The sequence below is a fragment of the Aedes albopictus genome, chromosome 3 (assembly GCF_035046485.1).
Source record: "Aedes albopictus strain Foshan chromosome 3, AalbF5, whole genome shotgun sequence".
In the NCBI taxonomy this organism is placed as follows: Eukaryota; Metazoa; Arthropoda; class Insecta; order Diptera; family Culicidae; genus Aedes; species Aedes albopictus.
In genome coordinates, this window is record NC_085138.1 from 117,648,842 (window position 1) to 117,671,017 (window position 22,176).

Consider the following 22,176-nt stretch of genomic DNA (forward strand, 5'->3'; position numbering starts at 1 on the left):
TAAAAGTTTAGCTTATTTGTTTGTGCTCATTTTAATCACAGCATCTGGTAGCTTTGATCAAGTGCATGTACAGTATCGGACAATAAAAATGCACCAAAGCCGTTTTCCCATACAAACTAGCCAACTTTGGATTGTCATATCTCAGTTATTTCTCAACCGATTGTTTTCGGCCTTTCTGTGACGAACTACAAAACACTTCAATTTTTGAAAACTATTGAAAAAATTCGGTGATAACTATTGATACAAAAGTTACAGATAGGTTGAAATTTGACAATAAAAATGCACCAAGACAAAAAATGCTATAGCAAAACATGGTCACGTCATATCATTATGGTGTCTTCGGCAAATATGTTTCTTGTGTGGTGATGAGTAAATTTGCTTAAGAGACCAACATGATTTGACTTCAGCATTTTTTGCAAAAAAATATTTTGTCTTGGTGCATTTTTATTGTCAAAATTCAACCTATCTGTAACTTTTCTATCAATAGCTATCAGCGAATTTTTTCAATAGTTTTCAAAAATTGAAATGTTTTGTAGTTCGTCACAGAAAGGCCGAAAACAATCGGTTGAGAAATAACTGAGATATGGCTATCGAAAGTTGACTAGTTTGTATGGAAAAACGGCTTTGGTGCATTTTTATTGTCCGATACTGTAGATTGCTTCTTTGTAATTAAACAAATTTAAAGAAGTTCGATATATTTTTATCTGTATTAACGGGATTTTAAGCACTCTTCGTGGGACCCACGATTTATTTCCGAAGGAAAAACTCACATTTAGTGAGATTGTCGGTTGTGTGATTCGATCCCAGGTTCTCGATATTATAGAAATTCGATAATGATTCAATTGAAAAATTGAACAGTTTTATTCCATTTTGATACTCTCCAACTGTTGTGAAAATTTCTGCTTCTCGACCTTTTTCTTCGTCTTATTTTTAGTACTTACTTACTTGATACTTGATGGGCTACAAGTCGTAGCGGTGAGTCTACGCCGAATGAAGTATCCGCCTCCACTGGCCTCGGTCATGGGCCAATCGCTTCCAGTTTCCCTGAACGTTTAGAGTCCTTAGGTCCTCCTCAACTGCAAAAAGCCAACGTGTGCGCGGCCTTCCACGAAGCCAACGACCCCTTCCTGGTTCTCTGCCGGAAATAAACTTAGCTTGTCGTTCCTCCGGCATACGAGCTACGTGTCCAGCCCACCGCAGCCTGCCGTGTAGTATTCGCTTCACTATATCCATCTCTTTATATACCTGGTACAATTAATAGTTCATGCGATGCCGCCAGATGCCATCCTCCAGTTAACCGCCGAGTATTGTTCGCAGCATTTTACGTTCGAAGACTCCAAAAGCTCTCCGATCGACTTCTTTCAATGTCCACGTTTCGTGACCGTATAAAGCGACCGGAAGAATAAGAGTCTTCTACAACGCGAGTTTTGTCTTCGTTTGCAGCCGGCGGGACCTCAGCTGGTTTCGCAGACCGAAAAAGGCCTGATTTACAGCCGCAATCCGTCTTTTCACCTTGCGGGTAACATCATTATCGCACGTCACTAGAGTATCAAGATAAACAAATTCATCCACAACTTCAAACTTTTCCCCACCTAGCACCACTTCGTCACCACTACCACGGCCGGACCGACGTTGACCACCAGCAATCATGTACTTAGTCTTTGTGGTGTTAATCGTAAGTAACCCTCTTAAAAGGTACGAACGCCTTTTCCACGGCCCGACGGTCGATTCCGATGATGTCGATATCGTCCGCGAAGCCCAGGAGCATATGCGACTTCGTCACAATGGTTCCGCTCCTGTGCACACCAGCTCTCCTTATCGCTCCTTCCAGTGCTTATGTTGAACAGTAAGCTCGAAAGAGCATCGCCCTGCTTCAGTCCGTCAAAGGTTACGAACAATGACAAAATTTCATCCGCAACCCGTACACTTGATTTCGATCCATCAAGCGTCGCACGAATCAGTCTAATCAGCTTCGCCGGAAAACCATGTTCGATCATAATCTGCCATAACTCGTTTCTCTTCACTGAACCGTACGCCGCCTTGAAATCAATAAACAGATGATGGGTCTGCAAGTTGAACTCTCGAAATTTATCGAGAATCTGCCGCAGGGTGAACATCTGGTCCGTCGTTGATCGGCCCTCACGAAATCCTGCCTTATATTCGCCGACGAAGGACTCCTCAATCGGCCGCAGCCTGTGGAACAGAACTCCGGACAACATTTTGTACGCTTAGAATTATCTCCGCAATTGATCATTATTGCATTTGCTTTCACGGTGCCTTGGACAAAAAAAAAAAAACATCGAAAAAAATCAGTATCGCTAAATCACCCACCAAACGATGGCTTAAGATCTTCTCTTTCATCTTAATGTTAATTCAATGTTAAAAAGAAAAACATCTAATGTTCTATAGCAGTGGTCACCAAACTGCGGCCCGCGGGCTGCATGCGGCCCTCGAGCAGGTTTTGTGTGGCCCGCGAACTGATTTTGAAATTTATAAGAAAATGGCCCACTTATAGATTTTACAATGAAAATCAGAAATTTTACCATTTTTAATTTTTTGAGAATGAATATTAACTACTGAAATTTTACCCATACCATAGAGAATTTTCCTCAAGAAGTAAGAAGTCATGAATTTTGGACTTGTGGCAGAGCTCGTCATTAGTAATTTGTTCAATTTGCCGAATATAAAATTGAAATAATTTTTATTTTATTTTAATCGGCGAAAAACTTCCTTGTATTCGATATACTTTAACTTCAAAACTACTACCAGGAAACTATTCCAAAAAAATACAGATTTTTTTCCTTTAACTTCTTTTAAAAGAAAGTGATATCCAAACTTGGAATTTCGCTAAAAAACTTCATGGATTGGGTAAGATACTTTTCATGCCCCAGCAATGCTTTTGGGAATTCCTCTTAAAATAACCATTCTAAATCGGCTACAAATACTTCTACACATTGTCATGAAAAAAGAAAATCATGTCTGAAGGAATTTCTTCATTGGCTTCTTAAGGAATTACGCAAGAAAAACTAAAAAAAAACCTCAAAGATTTCCACAACAGTATCTCGGGGCAGCTTTCAGAATTTCTTACGAGAACCCTGAAATCCCTACAAATTCGGAAATTTGAGCTGGAAAACATAACATAAAAACATGTACGTGTTCGTGTCTAGGACTTCCACAATTCTGCACTTAAAATCTGCGCTATAAGTACTAATAAGCTGTAAGTTTATTCACAACATTCTTAAAGAATTCGATATTCTTATAGCCAGCGTTGCAATTGCTTATTTTACGTATGACTTTTAAGTAACTAAATAGTCTGAAATAAACAAAACCTAGATATTACGGTCTTAAAACATCTGATTTCAATTCCCTACGATTTTCAGGATTTTTCTAATGAGATACAATTTCCTGATAACCAGGTTGTTTAGTTCTTAGCTCCTGTTCAATATTTTGAAAAAAAAAATCAAACAAATGGATTGTGTTGAATCTTGAAAATTGTTGAAAATCAACCCTCATATCAAAATCAAGCCTCATATCAAAATTCAATTTTGGCCCGCAAAGACAGTTAAGCTGAGGATCACTGCTATTATAGGATCAACAACGGGTTTATTTGGTACAGTAAAAATATTCAGAGTCGAAAAATAATGGCCAGAAAATTCAAGATGGCGGCCCAAAATACAAGATGGCAAATGTTCTATTGAGTCTTTTTGCCCTATCCCGAAAAATCGCATCCCGGCCAGGATGCGGCGCGAAACCTAAATCAATATTCCATCGTGTGATCAACACGAATTTCACACAAGTTGGTTCACGTCGAGCCCTGATGAAGATCCTAACCATAGAATTCACCTTTCTCACATTTTTCACCTAACGTATACCGACACGTATATCGACTCTGACTCACGTCAGGTCACTCCATTCGCAGAATAAGCACAACTGCCAAGTTTTACGTAAATTCAGTTAGACATTTGTAAATAAGGAAACCTTAAATAATACCATGAAGCAGGCCCGCGCCACTTCTGTCGCCAAGGGAGGGGTTTTTCCCAATTTCGGCAAAAGGCGGAGGGGCGCCTAGTGTAAAGAGCGTCGGTAATGGGGGAAGGGGGGGTTAACACCCAACCCCCCCCCCCCTTGTGCACGGGCTTGCCATGAAGAAACACTGAAATTTCCATTGGAGGATTTTCTAAAAGAATGGTTGGAATTGGAAGGTTTTTGAAAGAATTCCTGGAGTAATTTTAGAAAGAAGCCATGGAAGATTTTCTGGAAGGATTTTTATAGAAATTTCTATAGAAATTAAGGAAGCAATTTTAGACGAAATTCATGGAAGATTTTCCAAAATAATCCTGGGAGATTTTTTTGGGGAATTTTACTAAGAGCTAAATTTTGAAAAAGAATCTGGAGAAATTTTTCAAGCAATCCGTGAAAGATTTTCTAAAACCAATCCCTCTAGAGAAGATTTTCCAAAAATATTCTTGCATGCTTGATAAAAATCTTAAGGAATTGCTGGAAAAACTACAAAAGCAAAGTTTTGAGGAATCGCAAAGGCAATCTTAGGAAGATTTTTGAAAGAATCCCTGAAAAAAATCTGAACGTTAAGAGGAATGTCTAAGGAGTTCCTGGAAGGATTTAAAAGGAATCACTATACAAATTTCTGAAGGAATGCGTGAAAAAATTCCAAAATAAAAATAGAAATATTTTTGAAGGAATCCCTAAAGGGTTTTTTTTGTTTTTAAAGAAATTCATGATAAAATAACTGAGGGAATCTTCAGAAAGTTGTCTCAAGGAAGACATTGGAGGAAACTCAAGAAGAATTTCGTAAGTTGACTGGGAAGAGAATTATTACAGAATTTCAGAGGAATTCCTGGAGCAGCCCATAAAAAGATAATTTCTCCAACATTAAGGAACCCTTGGAAAAAACTTCTGAATGGATTCTTGGCGAAACTTCTGAAGGATCTCCTTAAGAAAAATCATGATGAATCGCTAGAAGTTTTGTTAAAATAATATTTGAGTAATTTCTGATGGGATTCCTGGGAGATTTTCTGTAAGAAAACTCGAAGGAAATTCATAAAAATAATTAAAAAAAAAATTAATGGAATACTAGGCAAACATGTTTAACCCTCCTTTTGCATTAGGGTCATTGTTGATCCAAACCGTACACTACTCCAGCGAGCTGTTCCAAACGTGATGCAATATGAAAGATACGACAATTTCTGAAGAAATCTCTGGAAAACTTCTTAGAAGGCTCTGTGATTCCCAAATAAAAATAGAAATATTTATGAAGGAATCCCTAAAGGGTTTTTTTTTCTAAAGAAATTCATGATAAAATAACTGAGGGAATCTTTAGAAAGTTGTCTCAAGGAAGACATTGGAGAAAACTCAAGAAAGATTTCGTAAGTTGACTGGGAAAAGAATGATTACAGAATTTCAGAGGAATTCCAGGAGCAGCCCATAAAAAGATAATTTCTCCAACATTAAGGAACCCTTTGAAGAAACTTCTGAATGGATTCCTGGCGAAACTTCAGAAGGAACTCCTTAAGAAAAATCAGAATGAAGCGCTGAAAGTTTTGTTGAAAGAATCTTTAAGTAATTTCTGATGGGATTCCTGTGAGATTTTCTGTAAGAAAGCTAGAAGGAAATTCAAAAGGAATAAATTAGAAAAAAGGTAAAGGAATACATAGCAAACATTTTTAACCCTCCTTTTGCATTAGGGTTATTGTTGACTTAAACCGTACACAACTCCAGCGAGCTGTTCCCAACCAGATGCAATAAGAAAGATACGATAATTTCTGAAGAAATCTCTGGAAACTTCTTGAAAACCTCTGTGGATGAGTTTCTGAAAAAAATCTATTAGGATTTTCTGAAGGAATCCAGGGAGGATTTACTGAAGAGATTAATGAAAGTTTTTTTTAATAATACGAGATATTCATAATAAGTCATGAGGAATTTCTGAAGCAATCCATAAGAAAGTTTGGAAGAAATACAGCTGTGTTCATAAAAATAGCAGTGGAAGCCGTTTTCCATACAAAATGGCCAACTTTGGCATGCTGTAACTTTGTTCTCCTAAAAGCGATTGAGCTGAAAATTTGACAGCGAACTACATATAGAGTGAATATTGTTTTACCACTATGTGAAATTGATCAAAATAATAGCAGCGTAAAAATTTTTTAATGAAGGTTTACCTTGAAGAAGCAAGAAATATTTTCGCACGCTATTCGAACAGTTTCCACCTTGGTTACAAGTTAATGTTTAAATTTAAAAAAAAAAATAAAATATTTTGATCAATTTCACATAGTGTTTAACTTTTTTTCACGTGCTTTAAAAATTGTATGATTCTGCTATAACAATATTCACCATATTTGTAGTTCGCTGTCTCAAATTTTCAGCTCAATCGCTCATAAGAAAACACAGTTACAGCATGCCAAAATTGGTCATTTTGTATGGAAAACAGCTTTCACTGCTATTTTAATGAACACAGCTGTATATTTTTTGAAGCAATCCGTGAAAAACATTGCCAAATGAACCAAGGCTGTTTTTTAAGCATTCGTGTAGACATTTCTATGAGATTTTCTTACTGAATCGAGCAAATTCTTTGAGTTAATATCTGAAGGATTTTCTGGAGAAATTACTGAGGAATTCCTTAATCTTAAACCTGCAAACACCAATTACAGCCTACATGAGCCGGTTCGTGATATGCTTACTCCATTGCAAATAAAAGGCAATAAAATATCGTTAGAATACTACAGTTTTCGTTTAGTTTTCTTAGCACCTTCAGAAGCTATCAAATTTGATAATAATGTTGCACTATTTACACTAAGGAATCCCCGTATGATTTCAGGGAGGAATCTCAGAAGAAATTCTAGGAGGAGTCCCTAAGAAACTCCTGGAGGAATCCATGAAGAAAATTCTGGACTAATCTCTGCAGAAAATGCTGTATGGAACCCTGAAAGAACTTCTGCTGGAATCTCTGGTGGTGCAAAAATCTTCCCAAATTATTTCCAAGAGGATTCCACAAATGTATTCAAGCAGCAATCCGAAGGGAATTACAGAAATAATCCCCAAAGAAATTTTAGGAGGAATCCCCGACGAAATTCGAGAAGGAATCCTCTCTAAGGATTTCTAGGAGAAATCAACGAAAAACACCCAGGAGGAATCTCTAAAGGAAATACAGGAGAAATTCCTGAAAGTATTTCAGGAGGAATTGCCGAAAGAAATCTACTAGAAATCCTCGAAGGAATTCTAGCAGGAATCCCTGAAGGAATTCTATCAAGAATCCCTGAAGGAATTCTAAGAGGAATCCCCGAAGGAATTCCATGAGATATTCCCGAAGAATTTTCAGGAGGACTCTCTGAAGAAACTCGAAAAGGAATCACCAAGAGCAAATTCCAGAAGAATCTCCGGCAAAATATCAGGAGAAATCCCAGAAGAAATTCTAGGGGGAATCTCGGAAGAAATTTGTAGAGGAATCACCAAAGGTATTCCAAGAGAAAATCTCGCAGGAATTCCAGAAGGGATCCCCGACGAAATATCAGGAGGAATCCTCTAAGAAATTTAAGGAGGAATCTTCGAAGGAAGTACAGAAAGAATCCCATAATGAATTATAGGAAGAATCTTCGAAGGAATTCCAGGAAGAATCCTCGAAGAAATTCCAGTAGGAATCTTTGAAGGAAGTCTAGGAGGAATCTCTGAAGAAATTACAGGAAAATCCCTGCAGGAATCCCAGGGCGAACCACCCAAGGAATTCCGGAATGAATCTCCCAATGGATTCCAAGCGGAATCCTCAAAGGTTTTTCAAAGGGACACCTCGAAAGAATTCCAAGTCGAATCTCCATAGGAAATCCAGGAGGAATCTCAAAGAAATTTAAGAAGGAATTCCCAAAAGAACTCTTGGAATAATCCCTTATTCCCAGGAGGAATTTTCGAGGGAATTTTAAGAAAAAATGCCGAAATAACTCAATTTCTGATGATGGAATTTCAAGAGAAATCTCCGAAGGAATTCTAAGAGGAATCGCCAAAGGAATTTCAGGAGGAAACCCTGAAGGAATTACAGAAGGAATCCACGACGGTAGATCAAGAGAATACCGAAAGAATTTCAGGAGGAATTCATGAAGGAAGTCCAGGAAGACTTTGCAAAGGAATTCGAGAAGAAATCCCCAAAAAAATTCTAGGAGGAACCATCGAAAAATATTTAGGATGAATCTTCGAAGGAATTCCATGAGAAATTCTCGAAGTAATTCCATGAGGAACCTCTGGATGAATTTTAAGAGGAAACCCCGAAGGAATTTTAGGAGGAATCCCCGAAGGAGTTCCGGGAGGAATCCTCATAGGAATTCGATGAGGAACCCCTGAAATAATTCTAGGAAGAATCTCCGCAGGAATCCCAAAAGAAAATCCCAAAAGAACTCTAGCACGAATCCCAAAGAAATTCCAGCTGTAATCCACTAAGCAATTCCAGCAGGATTCCCCAAAAAATTCTAGTGGGAATTTCCAAAGGAATTCGAAAAAAAACCCCAAATGATTTCTAGGAGGAAATTACGAAAAATATCGAGAAGGAATCACGGAAAGAGTTCCAGAGAAACTCCTCAGGAAATTCTAGGAGGAATCACCGAAGGAATCCCAAGAGGAATCCCGAAAGACTTCCAGAAGAAATTCTCGATGGAATTCTAAGAGGAATCTCTGAAAGAATTCCAGAAGGAAACCTCGAAGAAATTCTAGGAGGAATCCCCGAAGGAAATCCATGAGAAATTCTTGGAGGAATTTCATGAGTAATACCAGGAGGAATCTCTGAGGATATTCGAAGAGGAATCACCAAAAGAACTCCAAGAGGATACTCCGAAGGAAGTCCAGGAGGAATCTCTAAAGAAATTCCAGTGGGAATTCCCGTATAAATTTCAGGAGGAACCCACGACGGAATTTCAAGAGGAATTCCAAAAAAAACTATACGAGGAATAGCCGAAGGAATTCCACAAGGTATCTCCTAAATAATTCAAGGAGGAGTCTTCGAATTTATTCCAGGAGGAATCTTTGAACGAATTCCAATCCCCTAAGGTAGTCCAGGCAGAAATCCCTGCAGGAGACCCAGAGGGAACCCCTGAAGAAATTCTGGAAAGAATCTCAGAATTATTTTGACCCGAAAAAAGTCGAAGGATTTTCAAGAAGAATCCCCATAGTAAGTCCAGGAGAAGTTTCCGAAGGAATTCCAGGAGAAATCCCCAAAGGAACTTTAGGAGGAATCCCCGAAGGAGATCCAAGTGAAGTCCCCAAACGAATTTCAGGAGGAATCCCCGGAAAAATTCTAGGAGAAATCACCGAAGGTATTCTGTGAGAAATCAGAAATCCCTGAAGAAATTCAGAAGGAATCTCTGAAAAAACATCTGCCAGAATCCCTGACACTCCTGGAAGAATCTCTGAAAGAACCGCTAGATTAATTTCTAAAGACCTCCTGCAGGAATTTCTGAAGAAACTTCTTGATGGATCTCCTGGAGGCATTTATGACTCCTCCTGAAATAATCTCTAAAGGGACTTCTGGAAGGATACCTGAGCGAAGTCCTATTTAAATAAACTTCTGAAGGAATTACTATTGAACACCTGAAGGCATCCCTTCTGAAGCTTCTAGGATCCCTTAACGAACTCCTGGAGAGATCATCAAAGGAACTTCTGGAGAAATCTTGGAAAGAAATCCTGAAAAAAAAATAGAATTAGAAGTAATTTCAAGAGGAATCCCCGAAGGAATTTCAGGAGGGATGTTTGAAGGAATTCCTGCAGGAAGCCTTGATAAAACTTCCGAAGCGATCCCTTAAGGATCTCCTTGAGCGATCCCTACAACACGTCAGGAGAAATCCTTTTTGGAATTCTAGAGGAATTTGTGAAGGATATCCTGGAGGAATCTCTGAGGAAACTCCTGGACTATAGTTCCTAAGGAAACTTTTGTAGGAATTCCTGAAAGAAATTCAAAAGGAATCCCTGAATAAACTATCATACCCTGAGGATCTTCTGGATGAATCTCTGATGTATCTCTAGAAGGCATCCCTGAATGGCAGACAATTAAACGTTCCATAATAAATACAAAATTTCCCATAAATAATTCGAAAAGTCCCAGTGAAGAAACAGGGGTGTAAGCAGTGATAAATAACAAAAGTTCCATAAACAAATAAAAAAATGCATAAATAAATCAAAATTTTCCATAAATAATTGATTTTTGAGCAATTAAAAACGTCAAAAATGCAATGAATAAATCAACTGTTGCAATAAAAAAAGCCATTTTTCCCAACAAATAACTTCGATTTTTCCATAAATAAATCCGATTTTTCCATAATAAATTAGAAAATTCACAATAAAAAAATATCGAAAAAGCAATAAAAAATTCAAAAAGTGCAATAAAAAATGACGAAATTACCCATGAAAAACAAACGCAGGAAAGTATATGACAGTGAAATGCTGAAACGCACTTATATGACTGAAACAACTGAAAAGCTTGCGTAACTATGATTGCAATTTACCGAGCAATCGCTTGCTGTCCGAACTCGCTATCGCTCGTCGGACCTAAAAAAGGGATAACATCTATGTTTGCATTACACCGGGCAAATTCTTGGATCTGTGGTTTGCCTAGAACTGAATCGATGCAGTTGCGGTGCATCGGATATCGGAAACTTCGGCGGCCTTCTGTCGCCTCAGTTCCTCAATCCTCTATGCGGCTTCGCCGCATGGTCTTCATATATTTTGGGCTCAAAATGCATTTACGTTTATTGCTCGTTTTTTGACATTTATTGATAATTTATATTTTTGTTTATTGCACTTTTTGAATTATTTATTGCTTTTTCGATATTTTTTTATTGTGAATTTTCTAATTTATTATGGAAAAATCGAATTTATTTATGGAAAAATCGAAGTTATTTGTTGGGAAAAATAACTTTTTTTATTGCAACAGTTGATTTATTCATTGCATTTTTGACGTTTTTAATTGCTCAAAAATCAATTATTTATGGAAACTTTTGATTTATTTATGCATTTTTTTATTTGTTTATGGAACTTTTGTTATTTATTACTGCTTACACCCCTGTTTCTTCACTGGGACTTTTGGATTTTTTTATTAAGAATGATCATTTTCTTATGAGTCGTTTATATTTAAGCCATCCCTGAATCCTCCAGAAATAATTTCTAAAGGAATTCCTGGAGTTTTCCCTGAAGGTACTCCAGTCGAGATCTTCCTGGGAGATCTTCTGAAAAAAAAAAAATCAATCCTGGATCAATAAAAAACAATTTGGGGGCATCATTGCATCTTTCAGGAAGAATCTCTGAAAAAAAAACTGCTGGACAGATGTAAATAATAAACAATAAATGAAATGTATTGAAAAATAAAAAAAAAGTTCATATAATTCTTATTTGAATGGACACTCTGAAATTCCATTTAAATTTCTTCAGAAGTTGTTAATAAGTCTTCTGCAAAGTTTGGCTTAAACAATAGAAAGAAAAAAATGGACAGACCATTGTTACAATGATCAAACTTTCAATTGTTAGATCGTACTATTTTCAATTTTTATCTCATAAGGGCAAATTCTTTAGTATTCGATTTTTTATTGATATTTCCTTTATAGTATTATTTTCAAAATACGATCCATTTTTGGGTAATCTCATGGTTTTAAGTAGCGTCTAGAACTGCAAAAGCAACCGAATATGAAAAATTGATTTTCTCTTTCATTAATGATCGTATTACATTTACAGATGAGAAATACATTATTGCAGTCAAACTTTTATGATAGTAATCGTGAGAATTTTTTTATCTCAACTTTATATAAACTTAATTTTGTTCGTGCACTGATCACCGGCGCGAAAAACGAAAATCGGCGGCGTGTCAAACATCGGCGTATGGCGCGCCGCCGATACCTCGGTCAGCGTCGGCTTGGGACAAAAAGTGTCGGCGGTGGCGGCGTAGGTAATTTCATTAGCTAGTTGCTGAAATTTAAGGAATGCACTATTTTTCGTTCCTTAGTTATGGTAAATTTCGTGAAAAATGATTATTTAATATGGCTTAAATGGTCATTTTTCACAAAATTGCGGGTGGTAACACTATATCGGCCACCCTGTATGTCCTACCAACGCACACGCTGATGCATTCACGTTGCGCCCGACCATTATGCAAACAGCACAGCAGCTTAACCGCAACATGCCCCAACGGCGAGCTTCCTATAGCGCCTGGGTTGCCAAACGAGGCTAAAATATAAACGACTCATAGAAAATTCATCATTTTCCATACCAAAATCAGAAATTTCCAATAAAGAAGTAAGGGTGGGAGCATGCCCGTGTAGTTGCCGGCTTAGAATAGCACTACGGACCCCCTGTTCCGGGGGTAAAAGTCCACCAAACAGGGAACCCCAATCCAAGGTGTCAGGCGACCCGTGCTGAGGGATGAATGGTTGAGGGGGTTTAAAACATGCTCGATCTTTAACGGAGCCCGTAACGTGGGTAGATCTCCCTTTTGGGTTGCGTTACGGAGTAAGATCTACCAAACTGAACCCTGGTGACATCCAGCTTGTTAAGCTGGGGTAATGCGTTCTGGTAATAAGGGTTCATGGTACAAAGCCCTTGTTACTAGTGACAGTTTCTAAAATTGCATTTATTTTGCCTTACGGATAGTTAAAGACTCGGTTTGTCCTCGCCGAGACTACACTTGATGTAAGAAAAACAAACATGCTTTGCGTATCTAATTGCGTAATAACCTACTAAGGACTGATAAGTACTGGTGATACAAGGACTCACGTGAATTCTTATTACCGAACGCATTCTCTAATTGACCAGCGTTTTGCATCTAGCCTAAAGCCCCGGGTTTTTCAATGTTGTCCTGGGACTAAACTAGAAGCGAGACACGGATGAAGCCAGAGTTCCGATGCATGGACAAATATCAGTTCTACTGTTTTGTTTTTCTCAGAAATAGAATCGATTATGTGTGAATAAGGGCGCACTTTCGCTGGGATTTATTTCCCTGTGAAAACGGTACTTTTCATCACATTCGATTTCCGGAACCTCTGAGGTAACAAAACAAGATCTGTACAGAAATCGATGCTGCATTGCCTCTCAATGACAATGGAGTAGTACGACATGCACTAAATACTAAGGATACGGGTATTGCTACAAAAGATCTAAATACTGGTCGCAGTGGCTCATCCGAACAGAAAAAAAAAAAAAAAAGGGTGGGAGCAATAATAAACTATAAAATTTCCATAAACAAATCAAAAAGTGCATAAATAAATCAAAATTTCCCATAAATAATTGATTTTTGAGCAATAAAAAATATCGGAATTTCCACAAATAATTCAAAAATTTCAATAAATAACTACATTTTTTCACCAGAAAAGTTTAAATTTTCCATAAATAAATCTGATTTTTCCATAAATAATTCAAAAATTCCCAATTGAAAAACATCAAAAAAGCAATTGAAAATTTAGCAATATATACGAAACAATGTGTAAAGTAAAAGTTTCGGCCGAGCCATGCGACGAAGCCGCATAGAGCGCCTTAACTGCGTCGATTCGGATCTAGCGAAGACAGCTAATAACAAGACAGACATCTTCCCTCTTGCACCATATACCTTGGGAGCTACAAGCACACTAGCGCCACGAACGACTTCAGGGAACAACATCATGAATGAGTGTGCATGCGATGCTACCATTTCCGTGTACGTATTTGCATGTACACGCACACAATCATATTTTAATGTTCCTGTGAATCGTTGAGGGCGTTTCAACCATGTCGCCTGCAACAGGGTGGGAGCTGTCTGTCTTGTTATTAGCCGTCTTCGGATCTAGGCAATCCACAGATCCAAGAATTTGCCCGGTAGAATGCGAACAGAGATGTTATCCCTTTTTAAAGTCCGACGAGCGTTAGCGAGTTCGGACAGCAAGCGATTGTCTGTTAAATTGCACACATAGTTTCAGTCTTTCTAGCATAATAGTTCTGTGATGTAGTATGTTCGAAATTTTTTGTTGGAAAAAAATGTAGTTTTTTATTGCAATTGTTGATTTATTTGTGGAAATTCTGGCATTTTTTATTGCTCGAAAATCAATTATTTATGGGAAGTTTTGATTTATTTATGCGCTTTTTGATTTGTTTATGGAACTTTTATAGTTTAGTATTGCTTCCACCCGTATTTATTTATTGGCAATTTTCGAATTATTTATGGAAACTTTTGAATTTATTATGGGGCGTTTAATTGGCTGCCCCAAACGAAGCCCTCAGTCAGTGCAGGAACAAAATCTCACCACACCGCACCGCTCCGCTAAAGCCAACCAACAAACTGTAGCAACGATCATAACAGCAAAAGCTACTGCTGCATCAGAGGATTACATGTTTTCTTTCACTTTGAGTGCTTCCCACGCTTCCCACGCCGCGCGACCACCGACAAAACATTTCTTATTCACCGTCATCGTCGTCGTCGTCCCCGGAACTCGGAAGCCATGAAACCCACGCCGCCACGGATAAACCACTCCGCGTGCTCTGATTTGCTTGCAGAGAGTTTTTCACCACCGTAAATTGCGTTTGAACGCTTCAAAGAAATACCTACTGCTTGAGGTGCACCTCGTTGCTGCGGCGCTGTGATTGCTTGCTTTGCTTACAGGGAAGATGCTTTTGCATATACCGGAATCGTGATCCTTGGAAGCGGAGGATTTATGGGTTTTTCAAAAATGTGGTAGAACATCGCAAAGGGGATTTTTAGCTATTGAAAGATGGATATAAGATCATTGCATTCATTCATTCTAAGCATTTTCTCTTTGGTATTTGAATACACAATTACCTAAGAAGTTCTCCGACCAAATTGCCATTGCTTGACCATGATAGAGACCTTCATCGTAGTTCATTCCAACAATGTTATCACAGAATATTCTCAAGTCCATGCCCAAGGACCAGTAAAATGGAACAATCAAAACAAGTCAAGGGCACTCGGCTTTCAAGTCGGGCGATGTGAAATTCAAATGGCCTTCATTTCGTTCGTTATTTGCCGACCTCACAGAGGGAAGAAAAAGCTCAACCCACACTCGAGGGGGTTTGCGTGTAGCAAAGTAAACGCCATATGCCGACGAAGTCAAAATCAACAACAACAACAGCCATCCATTCCCAGCAGTCAGAAGCTGAATCCATTCTTTTGTCACCACCAGTGAATAGGCTCGAATCCCTTGCCTGCTACCCAGAGTCCCAGACATCATTTTCCACCTCAACGTTGTTGCTTATGGTCGCCGTAGCATCTCTCCAACGTCATCATCATCATCATCATTCGAGTTTTGAATGGTGCTTGTGGTGTCTCTCGAGGCCCCCTCTGAGCAGTGAAAGCAGCCATGATGTGCTGCTTCTGTGTCCTTATATAGCGATAAACAACGATTTCGAGAATGAAGAGGATTTCATCATGATGCAGTGCAAGAAGCACGCATTTGGAGTTCTTTTCTATCCATCATCCCGGCTGGCAGTCGTGTGACGATGAGTGAATCAGTATTGCAATGCGAAACAGGGAAGATGATTCCATATGCGCCTAATAATACGGAATTATCAAATAAAATAACAATCATAATTGAAACCGATTTGAAACTCCATAAATCGTCCAAGATGTCAGTGAAATATTGATTAACTTAGGGCGACATACAGGGTATTAGGTTCCTGAGTGCAAACTTTTTAAAGGGTGATAGAGGACCATAAATCTTGAAAAAAAAAATGTTCTACGCATATGGTCAAATCTCAACCGTTACGTAGTTATTGAACTCCCCATGTTTTTGACTCTTATTGCCTTAACTGGCTATAGGGCACTGCACTGTTATGAATTTGTTTGGGATTTTGACGTTTCTTGGCCTTGTTGTTTTTAAAATTTCTGTAAGAGTGAAAGAGAAGGAGAGAATTTCATGCAGTGCCCTATAACTTAAAAATGGTCAAACTTATTGCAGTTTTTTACCCTTATTCGAAAGATTATTGAATTTTCTAGCAAATGGCATCTTTGCACCGATTGGTTTAGTTAAATAACTAAGTTTTCTAGAGCAAATAGCTCAAAAGTAGTGTGTTTTAATTTGTTTTTGTCAATTATCTTTGAAAAATGCGTAATGAATTAAAATTATTTCTTTGGCAAAGTTGTAACCCCTGTTCCACTCTACAATTCGTTCTTTGACATTAAACTTCTATCTCCTATCCTTTTTTGGCAATTTTGATTTAAACGTCGCATTTCAGATCATAATTTGGCAATCGTCATGGTAAGCACTTTTTTGCGCACTGTGCCGCACATTTAAATTAAAATTGCAAGAAATCGATAAGAGTTAGAAGTTTGGCGTCAAAGAACGAATTGTAGAGTGGAACAGGGACCATAACTATGCTGAAGAAAGAATTTTAATTCATTACGCATGTTTTAAACATAATTGACATAAACAAATTAAAACACACTACTTTTGAGCTATTTGCTCTAAAAAACTTAGTTATTTAACTAAACCAATCGGTGCAAAGATGTCATTTGATAGAAAATTCAATGATCTTTCGAATAAAAAAAAAAAAAAAAGGGTTTAACAACTGCGATAAGTTTGACCATTTTAAAGTTATAGCCAGCTAAGGCAATAAGAATCAAAAACATGGGGAGTTCAATAACTACGTAACGGTTGAGATTTGACCATATGCGTAGAACAATTTTTTTCACCATTTATGGTCCTCTATCACCCTTTAAAAAGTTTGCACTCAGGAACCTATCACCCTGTATAGCAGCAGCGGCAAACAATGGAAATTTCCTCCAAATCCTTGAGCATGAAACGACGCCCACGAACAGAAAGAACTTACGATTGAAAGCTCAGTACTTGGATCTGAAGATATTTCACAACTTTATCGAAGGCACCAGCAGTGCATGCTACGATCTACTAAAGGACAGTGAGCTCAACGGCGGTGACATAGTAGAAAGTTGCGTGAAGCGAAGCGCAGTGCGACGCGTTTGCGTTCGAACAGTTTCTGTAAGCGCCAGTGCAAAACGCATGGTGATACGCGTTGACCAGTCAGAGTGAACGCGAATCACAGCGTCGGCAGCTGCGTCAAACCATTCCGTCGAGTGCTTTCACGCGCGTGCATGCACAAGTTGCTGTAATTGAAGAGTTTGTGTTTTCGGCAAAGTTGTTAAGCTTGTCAAGGGCTGACAAGTGATGGGTCGTTTGATTCAAAATTTTTCCAATCATGCGTAGTATCAAGCCAAGTGAAAAGCACGGAGACAAGCACCGAGAGAGTGCATACGACAGAGCGTGAGAGACAGGAGAGCTCCAGCGCGCGGCAAAGTAAGCGAGCAACACACAACCGATTGCGCGTAGGGGAATAAAGCCCAAAATGCCAAGATGGGGTAAAATGGCCCATCTCATAAAATCATTCCTCGATTTGATTTGACCATTACTATAGGTGAATGGTGTCAAGATATGTTTACATAAAGCATTCTTCTAGAAGCTAGGCCGCCATAGCCATGGAAAATCTTTCGATTTCCCAATGGAAACTGGCAACTTCCGGTTTTTCGTGCTTGCAATTAAGGTTTTCTGGTGATTTTATTACCAGCCAAGTGTTTCCAAGCAGATTGAAACACACATGGAGGTGCATGGCTGTTGATGTCTACGCTTTTCATGTTAGGGGTCATTCAAATATGACGACCATCGTTTAGCCGTGAGAGCGGTGACACTCCATATATTGAGCATACGAAAAAAGCGGACCAGAGGAGCAAAAGAAGTCAGAAATGCCCGAAAAATTATGGACGTAATTTTTGAACGTTTTCATGAAGTGGCATCTTACCCCATGGCAGATGGCCTTTTTGCACCACTTCCGTTTTACGAACCAGTTTTTGAAATCGCTATAAATAGATGAAAATGCATTAGTTTAGTGAATATTTTTGCTGAAGTATCGAGCATAATTTGTCTAGTTGCTGTTAACACTTTAAAAGCCTAGTAAATGAAGCTATTTATCATTGAAAACGATGAAAGTTTGAAAAATGGCATATAGCCCACTTTCCCCTACTCGTCTCCTTCTAGTTTGTTGTGCTGTCTCGTAGCAGAGTGTGCGGCACGCAAAGAGTTTTGAGTCGCACCCTATCCCTGGTTCTCACTCCGCAACTAAAGGCATAGGCTCGTTCTACGCACAGCTCGAATGCGAGTACGATCATCATAGGAGACTTAAACGCTCAGGTAGGCCAGGAGAAAGATTTCAGACTGACGATAGTAAAACTCACGCACGGGTATTCAGCATGACCATGCTGAGGGTGACGGGTTCGATTCCCGGTCGGTCCAGGATCTTTTCGTAATGGAAATTTCCTTGACTTCGTTGGGCATAGAGTATCTTCGTGCCTGCCACACGATATACACATGCAAAATGGTCATTGGCAGAGGAAGCTCTCTGTTAATAACTGTGGAAGTGCTCATAGAACACTAAGCTGAGAAGCAGGCTTTGTCCCAACGAGGACGTTACGCCAAGAAGAGAGAGAGAGAGATAGTAAAACTCAGAGCTCACCAGCTTCATTACACCTTATTACACATCGAGACCAACACAGCAGACCAAATCGCAGATCGTTCATGTTCTGATTGATGGTGAGCACTTCTCCAGCATTATCAACGTTAGGACCTATTGTGGCCTAACCTAATATCGTCTCTGATCACGACCTGGTGAAGGTCGAATTGAGCACAAAACTTTCTGCCATCAACAATTCTCGAAGCAGCGTTTCCAGACGATAGCGAGCTCGATGTGGCCCCTTTAGAGGACGGCTGTAGTAAAAGCAGTCAACAACATGGTCGATGGAAAGATTGATTCGACAAAGAATTCATAGCGGTTTAGTGCGGGCGGCAATGCTGCAGCATGGAATGATACACTCAGAAGCGAAAACAGCAGATCTGTCTAAATGGACAGCCTCGTACACGTCGGACAAGTTCTCACCCATCGGTTTTATTTATGAGTTTTTTTTCTGGGTTTCTACTATAAGCAGTGGACGTAAAAATACCTAGGCGATCGACTTCAGCATTGTGGTCTGTGTGGTCAGAGGTAGCCAAGGTTTATTAGTTCCTGGAGAAAGAAATGCAGCTCCAATTGACCGACTTGAATATAATTCAGATGGAACACGCTCGAAAATGTGTATCGGTTGCAGTTGAAGATATTAAGATTGCTTTTCGTTACCACAAGCTTCCAATTTACAAAGATAAAGGCTTCATAAACCCCGGTGTATGTGGAAAGTGCCGCTGTAACACGTATCACGTTCTATATTTACCGCCAAGATAAAACGTGCTATTGTGATTGAGTTCCTTATGCAATACGGTGAAGTTCAATCCGTGGTGATGGAAATACTTTTTCCTGGGTGTTTACAACTTCAACGGTGGGCGCACTTTGCACATGAAATTGGTGTGCAATTTCCCAAGCAACACGACTTGTTTCTAATCCAGTAACAGCAACCTTAGTGTAATTTATTCTTTGCCCATATTACGGACGACAGAACACAATTGCTACTTCCTTGGAACCCAAAAAGCGCAGATTCTAAATTATTATGCAACATAAACGGGGTGGGATAATAAAAAAATGGAAAATTGATTTTGTCCAGACTCGAACCATGGACACCAGGAGTATTATCCACTCATCTTAGATACTACAACAAGAGCTCTGTGAGAGAATCGTTCCTCAACGCACCTTAAGGACAGACTTATTAGAATCCCAATATGGCCGCCACAATGGACGACTTTGGCACCTACTCACGATTTTGAGGGCACAAATCTCTTCGTTAACAAAACTAGCGCACCTGAGCTTCTTGTTTTAAGCTTATTACAAGTGAGCAAGAATAGAATAATAAAATGCATTGTAGTTTGAAGCTTACTTCTTGAGATTTGTGCGTCTGAAGTTTTGATGCACTGTTGAACCGGGATTTCAAGACGTTTGTCCTTAAAAGCTACTGAAGTTACTTGTAACTTTATTGCACCTTCTTTGTCACAAGTAAGAGAACTGTCAAAATGAAAAGACGCTCAAGTTTTCTGCAACGCATTTGGAACCTAATCTAATCTAAACAAACCAGAGTTAGATGTTTCATGCATGTTACATAACGCATTTAATGAAAGCTGACTGTATTATCACTTACGAGCAATATGTAAGCTCCGCCTCCATGAATCGATGTCAAACACGTGGTATATTGTGATTTCAATGAAACAAAGTTGCAACTTTACGAAATTTGGAGTTTAAATGCAACTCAACTGACAAGATGGAAGTTTCGCGTGCTTCTAGTGCAACTCATTTAGACCGAAGCATTCTGGATGATGTTGCAGGTGCTGCTTGGGTTACTATGAACTAACTATGTTTTGTTTTGATCGGCATTCGGCCAAACGATCCATTCGGCGAAACGCACACCAAAAGCAATCACGAGCGAATCAACACGTCTGTTCACATCGGAATATGATCCTTCACTGACAAGCTTGGTTAAATGGCTAAATTTTGTGATTTTCATTAAGGCTGACACAAATTTCGATTTTCTCTAATGTCATCCCCCCCTCGGAAAATTTTGGTCGGAATTCGAATTTTTGAGGGGGGACACAAATAAATTATACAAAAATTTAAAAATTTTGAACTGAAATTAGAGTTGTCGAGAAAATTTCTTAACAAATCCGATGAGTTTTACAATTTTGCCTAATTGTTTAGGTAATTTTTCAGCAAATACATTTATTATTTATTATCCACCCCCTTAACGAGTCAACGAGCAAAGTGACAAAAGAAGAAAATTAGATTTGTTCCGGCCTAACGGAATACAAAAAGAACATGCCAATTTTTTCCGATATGCCGTAACCGGTGCCGGTAGGGAAAGAGATAGACATATGGGCATTTAAAAATCCTATTTTCACTAGTATACAATTTAAAGAAACGTCAGAACAATAGCAAAAAATTAGGAACTTCTCCAGGGATTCCTTCGTGAATTCCTCCATGGACGTCTTGCGGGGTTCCGATAGTAGTGGCTTCAGGGCATGTTCCAAGAAATGCTTGAGGAATTCCTCCCATGAATCCTGCAGATTTTTTTTAAAGATACTTCAGCAAGGATGCAACGACGAATTTAACCAGGAATTTTCTCATAGCTTTCTTTAGTGGTTCCAGCATGGATTCCTCCAGAGATTCCTTCAATAATTCCTGTAGGGATTTCAGAAGACATTCCTCCGGCAACTTCTCCTAGGATATCTTAAGAGGTTCCTCCTGTGATTGTTCCAGTGCTTTTTTTTCGACGATTCTTTCGGAATTGTATACCAAGGATTCCCTTAGGAATTTCACCAGAGATAATTTTAATTCCATCTGGAATTATTTGGAGTATTTTTGTAGCATTTCCAGGAATTCCAGGAATTTCTTAAATATTTGTGATAATAAAATCTTTAAGTGGTCTAACCAAAGATTCTTTCAATAATTCATTCGGAAATAACTGCAAGCATGAATTCCTTCAGTTATTGTCCATCGATTTCTACAGAAACTCTTCTTTAAGATTTCTAAGGGAAATCCTCATGGGATTGCTTCCGAAATTCATCCTGGGATTTTTTTCAGGAATTCATCCAGGTATTCCTCCATTAATACCTTCTGTGATTCTTTGAGGAACAACTCTAGAAGTTATTTAAAAAATTTCTTCCTTGAACTCTTCTTCTGATCTTTTCAGGAATTCTTCCGGAAATTCTTTCTGAAACTCCTTGACGAATTATTGCAGGACTTTCTATAGGTATTGTTTAGGAATTTCCTCAGGAATTCGTCTTGGAATTGCTTCCGGGATTCCTTCCGAGTATTCTCCGATATTTTTTCTAGGGATTCCTTTAGGAATGCCCCCACGAAATCTTCTTAGGATTCCTTAAAGATTTCTCCTAGAATTCTTTCTGCCATTTCTTCAGTACTTCCTCCTGGGATTTATTCAAAAACTCCTCCTAGTATTTCCTCTGGGATTTCTTAAGAAATTATTCCTTGGATTCCTCCAGGATTTCTTCAAGGGATTCCTACAGAAATTCATTCAGGGATTTCTCCAGGAGTTCTTCCAGGCATTTCAGCAAGGATTGGTCTGAGAATTCCTCCAGGGACTCCCCCGAGAATTCTTGCAAGGATTCCATCAGGAATTTCTCTAGAGATTCCTCCAGAGATTCCTCTAAGAATTCCTCCAAAGATTACTCCAGGAATTCCACTAGGTATTCCTCTTAGAAATCTTCTAAGAATTCCTCCGGT

The 22,176-nt window shown here is 38.8% G+C and overlaps 1 protein-coding gene across 1 annotated transcript in view; it reads right to left on the minus strand.

Annotated features, from left to right (window-relative positions):
• LOC109433389 (odorant receptor coreceptor) overlaps positions 1-22,176 on the minus strand; it is a 79,078-nt gene that overhangs the window by 14,733 nt on the left and 42,169 nt on the right. The window lies entirely within an intron of this gene.